The sequence below is a fragment of the Papaver somniferum genome, chromosome 1 (assembly GCF_003573695.1).
Source record: "Papaver somniferum cultivar HN1 chromosome 1, ASM357369v1, whole genome shotgun sequence".
NCBI classification, from domain to species: Eukaryota; Viridiplantae; Streptophyta; class Magnoliopsida; order Ranunculales; family Papaveraceae; genus Papaver; species Papaver somniferum.
Window position 1 is genome coordinate 236,470,369 of NC_039358.1, and position 10,214 is coordinate 236,480,582.

Sequence of the window (10,214 nt, forward strand, 5' to 3'; positions counted from 1 at the left end):
TCTTTACTTCACTTGATTACTAACATGTGCGACATTTAATTCCTACATTTGCCTCTTCTCATATTGCTTATTCTTCAGAGTGAGCGATATGAGAAATTCTCCTCTTGTAATTCGCACATGCTTATCTTTTTTCATTTTACTTTGCCGACAATTTTCCCTATCTTAAGTTCTCCTCATGTACGCGTGTCCTTTTTACTATTCATCTTTCGACACGTCCTTTTTAACCGTACGTTTTTATATGTTCATTTCTTAGCATTAATGATAATAAATTTTGAAAAACGGGTCGCTCTTTCCTATATATTCTCTTCTACCTTTCTCCTTTTATTTATTTCATTCTTCTTTACATAATCTGCAATTTTATACACTTCATTTCCATTCTTCAATGGCTCCTGCTGGTAAAAAAATGGAAATCGAATTTAACAGAGTGAAAACTGACTTCAATCAGAGGGGTTATGAACTTTCTCTTCCACCTTCATGTAATTTCACATCCAAATTTAATCTTTATCTAATCAAATCTGAGCAATGGAATAACTGAAAAATCATCATTTCGTTAGGTCAACTTCAATTTCTACCAATTCCCTTATATAATCCTCAGATTCCTCTTTTCTATAGAATTCTTGCTGATGAAAGATTCGCACGAGGAATATTTCAGTTGAGTGGTGATGCTATCAGGATACCATTGGAGTATGCTCGTCGCGCAGCTGGTCTTGGAAATTCTTATCCTGATGAAGTGCGAAAAGAGGATCATCGTGATAAAATTATAGATCCTGCTAAGTATACTCTTGATAATTTCTTTAAGAATTATTACATCGCTATTATGAAAAGTAACGTGACTAAGTGGGTTGTTCGCATAAGGAGAGTAGATGGTATCACTGAAGATGAAAAAATTATGCGAGATGTTGATTGGAATTCAAACTCTAATCGTGCTGCTCGCAGATCCAATGATTCTAGTTGGCCTAATTGCCATGTCATCTTGCAAGGATCCTTTATATCTGGTAAAGCTGCGGATGGTTCTAACAATCCTCTGCCCGAAGATTTTCCTCTTTACCAACCTTGGGAATTTAAATTATTTGAAAATGAGGAAAAAAAGTAGCGGTATGTGATCCTCTTAATTCAATTTGTAAATTCTCGTAACTTTCCTTCTTATATCTTATTTCTTCTCTTTCGCAGGACGCCAAAAAGGTCAGTACTTCGCGTAAGGTATCATCTTCGCAGAATAAGGAAGTGAGAAACACACTTTCTATTTTTAACAATATTGTTGCTTCTGTTTCTTATCTTCATTATTCGCGTAGGTGAATCCTTTGAACGATAAAATTTTAGGAAAAAGTAAGAGCACTCCTAAGAAACGCGCATCAAAATCTGAATCCAAGAAAACCTCATTAAAAGATGATATCTTTAGAAAGCGTGCGAGGTATGATTCTTCTTCAAGTTCAGAATCTTCAGATAAAGATACTTTTGTTTCTGAGGAAGAGGTATCGATTGATTTGTATCGAAAGAAGTTGTCTGATCTTTTTTCTGGAGATGCTCTTTCTACTCTTGGGGATGATGAAACGGATCGTGCTTTCAAGATGGTCTCAAGGATCTGTACTACTTCTGATTGGGGGATCGATCTCTTCGTGGATCTGCCTCTGTGATAAACCCAGATTTTCAATTTTCGATGAATGGTTTGGTAATATTCTGCAATATTTGCCTTTTATCCTTTCCTTATTATTCCTTCTTTTACTTATGATGCTTTTATGTTCGCAAAGTGCCTGCATATCTTATGCGATTTCTTTAGACAATGAAAAAACTTTGCAGGTTGCAGGATGAGAATACCAAACTGAAACATGAGAAATCTATTCTTTCGGATGTGAATGCGAATCTTACAGGCGAGAATAAAAAACTTAGAAATGAGAATTTAACTAATTCTCAATTGGTTCTCCGAACTCGATAAAGAAACAAGGAACTCATTGGTATGCAACTTATATTTTCGTACTCCTTTTCTTTTATGCGATCGTTTGCACTTCTTACTTTAATTATCTTCGCAGACCTGTATGACCTTTCAGATGAAGCGGCTAATCTTCCCGATGCTGAAATTCGTTTAGAGCATCTCAACTCCTCTTTAAATAATTATCCTACTCGAGGATTTGAAAACCTCAACTTAGAAGAGTTAAGATTAAAATATACTACTCTTAGAGAACGCCATAAAAGTGCATTATCCACTGCCAATAATTTTAAAAGACGTTTTTATGAGGAGAGAGAAACAATTCAGGTATTGGACGCGAAGAAGAACAAACTTATTATTGAAAAAGATGAGATCACTCTTAGGGTGCGAAAACACTAGAAAAATTTCAAGAATCCCTTATTAAGGTTAAGATAGAACGTGATTCAACTTATCGTGAGAGGGACATTCTTATTGAGGAAAGAAATTTAATTCGATCTCAACTCCTTATAGAAAGTGAAGATGAGTTTAACTGGGCTGCTAGAGTTCTTAACGATGCTAGAAATAATCTGTGTAATGTTAGCCTTCATACTGAACATTCTACACTGGTCGCGGACATTATTTCCAATTATGAAGGTCATTTGTTGTTCTTTAATCTTCATTCATATTCTTTAGGAATAATTATCCGTTATATTAACTCTTTTGTTGATGCTTCGCAGAAAAAGAGAAGGAATATCAAAAGAGAGTCGCAGAGCTAGAAACTCGCTTGGCTGTTAAAGAAGAAGAATCATCTTCTCGTAACTCAAAGTATCAGCAATTGAAGGAAAATTGGTTTAATTTAGTCCAAAACAATAGTAACGATGCTAATCGTTCTCGTGAGGCTGTTGTTAAAAGAGTTTGTCTTGAGAATGGTATTCCTTTGTTGAAATACAACTTTCCAGCGATTCCTGAAAATGTACCTATTCCTGATATCCAAGTTACTGATGGAGAAGAATATTCCGAAGAAGAAATTAGTGATTTTGAGTCTGAGCGAAATGAAGAAGATGAAAGTTGATTGTTTCTTCTTGTTGTAATATACTTGTAGATTCTTGTAAATTCAGTTTTCATCTTTTTAATATGATTCTTCTTTCCTTCGCTTCATATTTACGACTTATTCATATGTATGTAAGACTTATCAAAATGGGGAAAATAACACTTCCTTTGCATTCCCATTCTTGCCTCTTATTATTTGGCAAATTTTGATAAACCAAATATGATTGGTATACTTTATCATGAACTTCCCTTGATGCGGGCATATTTCAAACATTATCAATAATTTATTTATTTGTATTAGCTATGAGGTCTTATGTTTGCTTTCCTATGTAAAGGTCTTATGTTGCCTCTGTTTATGTGCGACGAAATCGCAGGCAGTCTTTACATCATAGTGTATTGACCCATTGATCTCCTCTTATCATTTTCTTGTATTATTTCCTCTTCAGGTTAATTCGCGTAAATACCACAAGTCTTAATACTTGTATGAGTTAAAAGTCTTGTGATATTTACGACTTTTGACACAATTCAGCTCCCTAATGGAGGGTGTCGTTCTTATCTTCCCCCCGGATGCCCCTTCAAGGAAGCTTAACTCTATCGTGTTAAGATTATGGCTCTTCTCATCCGGCTTTTCAAGAACTAGTTGATTTCGCAATCTCGCACACGCTACCTATAGGGTTTATGGCAGAAAGATCGTACCCTAAGTGGGGTATCTTCGAAACGAGTGCATCATATCTTCGGACCGAGTGGAAAGGTACGCTCCAGACTCCTCGGGCCCTCTTGACTCAACCGTGTACCTCGGCGCCCTGATCGAGTTTCTGCACTCCTTAGGAAAGCCTTTCTCACCTTAGGCTTTCAATCTAAGATTACTATCTTAGACTGAAAATTTAAGGTATCTCTCCCGGATGGGAATTATCGTTTAATTCTCACCCAAAATCTCCACAACTCAAGTTCTGGGGTCGGTGTAGCCTTCCCTTGAGTTATTCCTTCTAGGTCTTTCCGATTATGACGTGCGATAGGTATTACTATATTGCCTCTTGCATATGAGCGAACTAGGGTGCACGCCACATTCGAATTCCTAGCCAATCTGATAAAAAATATCATTTTCTGTATCCTTTTATAAAGGTCTTATTATAAAGATTTCTCTTTTAGTTTTCTTATTAGAAATTGAAATTTTCAACAATCCATCTTACAGATGAGAATGCCTATGTTACTCCTTAGTACATAAATGCTTTTACCGAATCATCTTGCACAAAGAAAATCAGATCCACTATTTTAGTACATAAAATCATTTGTCTTCTGCACTTCTTGAATCTTCTTAAGTTCGCATATGTTTTCCAGAATATTCATTCGCATAACCATTCAATTGGCTGTGTACGAAAGTCATTGTACCCTTCAATTTTGGATATCTTGCCTCTACGCTTTTTTTTTTCCATAGCAATTTTGTTAATCTTGATTAACATTCTGTATTCGCAGAAGAATTTATTCCAACACTTCGCATACTTGTTTCCCCAACTTCGTACACCGCATCAACCATTAGGCTCTCTGCTATTTGACTATCCACTGCATATGTTTTCCAATTCCGTCGTTTGAATTCTCTTGCTTCGCATTTGTCAATATCAATTTCTTGGAAATTTTTACTTTCAATTGTATCTCCTCTTATAATGCCAACACCCTGAGGTAGAGGAAACTTGATGCATTGATGAAATGTTGATGCAACAGCTAATATTCCATGCAGCCATGGTCTTCCAATGAGAGCATTATAGGGCGACTCGACATCCACTACACAGAATGTGATATCTGTTGGTAAATTTTGTAGAAGTATTCGCATAGTCACTTCTCCCTTTGGTTTATTTGCAGAACCATTAAAGCCATAGATTTTGTATGTTGATGGGACTAACTCATCATCTCTTTCACCCATGGTTTTATATGTATGATAAAACAGAATATGTACAGAACTTCCAGTATCTATAAGTATTATATTTATCGCCCAGGTGTTTTTCTCATTTTCTTCCTCATCTTCTTCTAATGGCTTCAGATTAATTCCCAAGCGCACCACCAATGGACATTCATGTGATTCTCCTCCTCCTGGTGTTTTATCTTCGCTGAACGAGATTTTCTTCTTTTGCCATTCTTTCAAGGGTGATATTTTTTCCAAGTTGAAAATATTTCCCTTCCTTCAGTATCTCTCGCATATACTCCACTTAAGACATTATCATGAAAATCTTCTATGTTTCTGAACGAGTGTATGATCGAGGTACAATATAAATTCTTTGTCTTCGCCCACTTCAACAACAAATGTACTCCTTTCTTTCTCCTTTTCATATGTATTTCCTTGAGGTGGAGGTGGTGGTGGTGGTAAATTCCTTGTCTGTTTTAGTAAGAAATGGTCCAACTTTCCTTGCTCAATCATTCACAATATAATCTTCCTCACATTTCTACATTTGCTTGTTGTGTGACCATGGAATCTATGATAGACACAAAATTCTTTACTTCTCCTTCCTGGTGGCGGCTCTTCGCCTACATTATGTGGTTCTGGAATATCATCCATTAAAAGAGCGGTTTCCCATACTTTATCCACTGTAGTGTTCAACTTTGGCAAATTTTTCTGTTCCCACACTATTCTTCCAGCTTTCTTGTTATAATGTGTTTGTTGTCCTGCAGAGCTTCCTGTTTGAACTGTATCAGCACCTCCATAATTTTGAAGTTGCTTGTCTCTGTACTCTTTATCAAACTCTGCTTGATCTGCACTGCCCATAGCCACTAACTTTTGTTCCATCTCTGCATTATTCCTTCCTTGGGTTCCCTGCGATGTACTCGCAACAACATTTGTCATCCTCAGAAGTAGACTTATTTCCACCTATGAAATCAGATATTACAATAGGGTAAGATTCCATATCTCTTTGCTTTTCCTCAAGTGCTATGTATTCTTCTTGAAATTCGCGCATCTCCGACATTGTTATTGTATCCTTTATTCTGAAGATTTGGGTATACAATAAATCTGTTGCAAAGAGAGCATTAATGAATGCAAGAATAAGATGTCGCTCATCCACCCGTCTTCCCATTTCACTACACATTGTTCTCCAACGAGTCGTTAGTAGTAGTAGAATAAGGGGTTATGGTCACGGTTGACGTTGTCACGGTTTAAGCTAAAAACGTGACTAAATGTCTTTTTGACACGGTGTTTTGAGATCCCGTGACCATTCATCATGTCTTCCGTCTCGGGATCTGTGTGCACCGTGTCTCCAGATTGTAGAGATTTAATGGTCTCGGAATATAAAGGGACGCGTGGCTAAATCATCACAAGTGTAAACTTGACCTTCCTGGTGTACATAAAATACACGATCTAACTGAAACTACGATGTAAATATTTCCATCTCTTCTTTCCCCTTTACGATCATGTGGGAGAAAAAATCGGGGTGAATCTGGTGGTTGGTTAATCTCAATCTCCATATTCCCCACTGCGTCCTGTAATTGTGGGAGTGAAGATTCGAGAAAGCACACCAGTTTCCCCACCAATTCAGTTTTTTTTTCATTTTTCTTCCAATTCCCCATTTTCTATTTTCTCTTCCTCTTCCCCTGATTTCCCCATTTTTATTTGTTCCGGAGAAATTAGTTCCCTAACAGAGAAATCCAGCAGAGAAAGGGGTACAGTTTCATGGTGGTAAGTTCGATATTTATCCTTGATTTATGAATCTAGAAAACCCAAATTGTTTGTTTTCTTAGGGTTTTTGTTACCTGCTGCATATCATGACATTATAATTTAGGTCGTACATGGTGGAAGGGGAAGATTGGATTCTCCTGGCAACATTGTATGATTTGTTGATAGGGAATTATTAGGAATCAATAAAGTCCGAAGATTTGTTGATAGAGAATTATTGGGAATATACTTTTATCAACGTAATATGTAAAGCATGTCGTTCCTCCTGTTTCCGCTGTGACTTATTGTGTTTGGGTGGTTAATGTAATTTTGCATTTTCATTTTCAGTGAATTTCGGATTGTTAATATAGTTTATTCAGAAACTATTGAACTTATTTTGGGATCGCTCAATTATCATTATTGAATCGTTTCTATTTATTTTATTCAAAGGAGATCGTTGGTTACTCAGTGGAGTCTTCTTGATCGTAACTTCTTGTAACACGGTAAGCTCTGAATCTTCAATTTAGCCCGTCTTTTTGTTTTAGGTCTGACTTATGTCTAACCTTTAAAGATTCACTTTCGTTAAATTTGATATTTGAGTTTCTGTTTATCTAACTTAATGGACAGGTTATTTCACCTGGATTCGAAGCAGGGGTTTAGGATTATCTTAAAGTTGCTAGTCAGAGTGCACAGAGAAGGGATCTAAGGAGAATCTTTCGTCCATATGAAATTTGTGTAAACCTTTACCGTAAAACTTTAGTTTAGGTAATTTTAAAACTTTATGGTATTGATCAGAACTATACTTGTTGAATTTCCCATGGAGAGAATTTCACATGCTAGTAGTAGTATTGCCAGTTTTGAAACTCATGAGTTTGAAAATAAGTCACTTATATTTCATACCATACTATAGATGATGCTCCTGACTAAAATAGGGGGAATAGTTTTTAATATATTGGATATAGATTTGTTCGTCTTTACTTTCATGACTGATACGGTCTTAATTTTTATCCGTAAAAGAACATACATGACACACAGTAGCATTCTATAACTATCTGAAAACGAACTATATTAACAAGCCTTCAGCTCAAAATTTTCTATTTTGTAACATGTAGACCAAGGAACACAGGCTTGTAAAAATCACCAAAATTGCAGGAGCACCAAGTAAAATAATGAGCACAGAGAGTACAAAATATTATTAGCATTTTCGGGATTGGAGCAGGCTTTGACCAGCAATCCTGGATACAGGCGTTGAGTTTCAGAGAGCCATGAACTGCTTCTCTTTTGAAGTAAAATACTTTAGACTTGTTACTGGAAAAAATTTCATGATAATTTTGTTGCTTTCGACATCAAGACTTCCTAATTTCTACATAATTAGACCATGTCCCAGAAACTAATTCAATTTTAATTCTTCCTAATTTCTTTAACACTCAGCAAGCAAGTCTGCATTATTAGACCATGTCACAGCAACTAATTCAAATACGTGGGTTGATTTATCGTGACCTCTTTAATGTTAATAGTAGATATTGTTAGTTCTTAATATGTTTGTTCATTTATTTATGGTTATCTACTTGGGATGAGCTATTTGACTATTGTGGACTTTGCCTGTCAGTACTCGCATTGAGATGGATTATGGTCCTTCCTTCTGATATAGTATCAGAACTAGCACTCTACAGTTGTTACTATTAATTTTCAAAGGCAGTTGGTGCCTGGTGGTTGACACATCTTGCTTGATTCTACTCTTAGTGCTTCGGGGAATAGCCTAAATAAGCCTAAGCCTGTTCTTTGCAGAGGTGACTTTTCTTCCCATTTTTCTTGAAAGTTTATGGGTATTTGAACATTTTTTACGTGCTAACTTACCCTTTTCTCTTCTATCATTGTGATACAGTTGAAGCATAAGCATATGAAGCTCACTGGTACATTTTTGTTTATAAGTTTTAGAACTATTTGGTCGATCTACAGAAGAAAAAGATTCCTTCAAGTTTTATAGGAAAATAAGCTACAGATCTAGCAGTTCAACATTATTTCTCATAAAATGTGAGAGTTACTGAAGAAGACGAAGACAACTAGCCCAGTTTGGCAGTGCAACTGGTGTTTATGAGACGCTTGTGAAGTACCTAGGTGGAGTGCCACAGGCTCACAGGTATATCCCGATTTGTTGTTTTCTCATCTCATTTTTAAAGCAAATTTGGTGTTCATTTTAGAAATTCTGGATCACTGTTAATCATTTCATTACTCACTGCTTCTTTCGATATTACATCTGGTACCTTTAGTCTTCTCCTGTTCTCTATTTAGTTGGTAATAAACTAGTAAATTTTTCTCAGTGCAATATGGGGATAATATCCTCGATAATATTAGTAAGTTTGTCACTTACTCGACTGTTTTTAATGATAGGACAGATATCCCTCAATGACACTAGGTGGTAGGTAGGTCATTCGTCTGATTACCTGCTAGTTTCCTTAATAGTACGGTTTTCATTTTGAATTGACCCAATAAAAGAAAGAAGTTTTTTGTTTCAAAAAGGAAGGGCATATATATACATCCATGATGTATTTATTCGACATTCAATTTTAAGAATTTTCTGTTTTTTCCTAACTTGGTTCTTTGTGGATGCCATGAGTGATAGTTCACTGCTACTGCAGTTATGTTTGCATTCTCAGTCATGTAGTTCATATTTAATTTCGACTGCTCGTAGTTCATCTTTAATTTTTAGTGCTCGTAGTTTTGCTCTAGCTTGATGACATATTACTATGAATTTCAGGTGGCAGAAGTAAAGAGTTTACGATCTTTTGATGTCTTCCACATCTCAACAGCAACGAACTTGAATTCAAACTGGAATTTTTGGATATCTTACTAATTCAAGTACTTTCAGCATTTTATAGAGATATTTTCATCCATTTCTTGTTTGTTTGTGCTAACAGTATATTGTACATATTTATGGGATATTGAGGAACTGGAAGGCTCCTAAATTGCACTCAAAATCTATTTACTTTGTAATTTCAGACGGGAAATTTCACATTATAAATATATTGTTTGATTTGGAATCTATGTTCAGTTTATTGTTGGCTATTGCTTTGTCAAATTTCTTTTTTAATGTACATCAGAGCTTTGACCAACATAAGAACTTGTCACGGGTTAAATCTAAAACGATACCAATGAGCAAATTTGGACACGGTGTGAGATGTAATCCGGGACCAATGATCAAATTTGGACACGGCTTGAAGGAATTTTGGTCACGGTGGATTAACGAGACCATATAAACACACTTTTGGCCTCGCAGGCTTTGGTCACGGTTTTTCAGAAATGAAATACCGTGACTGTATACCTTTGGTCACGGTGATATACCATGACTAAAAGACCTTTTTGTACTAGTGAGATGACGCAAACTCTCATTTGTTCTTCTACGAAGTCCGAATGCAGTCTCAATCCCTGGTCTTGATAGATTATTACTTATGTATTGCCCTAAAAACACATTTTGTAGATGATGAAATGAACCAATTGATTCTACAGGTAGGCCTTCAAACCATTTCAAAGCTTCTCCTGCTAGACTTGCAGCAAAATATTTGCACATTACTGCATCATAATTTTCCCACTGCAATAAACATCTAGAATAAGCTTTTACATGTT

The 10,214-nt window shown here is 36.0% G+C and overlaps 1 long non-coding RNA gene across 1 annotated transcript; it reads left to right on the forward strand.

The window, feature by feature from the left end:
- Positions 1-6,332: 6,332 nt before the first annotated feature.
- On the forward strand, positions 6,333-9,633 carry LOC113338884. Its single transcript, XR_003354879.1, has 6 exons — positions 6,333-6,614; positions 7,041-7,093; positions 7,218-7,355; positions 8,200-8,380; positions 8,476-8,730; positions 9,349-9,633. It is a non-coding gene; the product is annotated as an uncharacterized LOC113338884 (long non-coding RNA).
- The last annotated feature ends 581 nt before the right edge of the window (positions 9,634-10,214 follow it).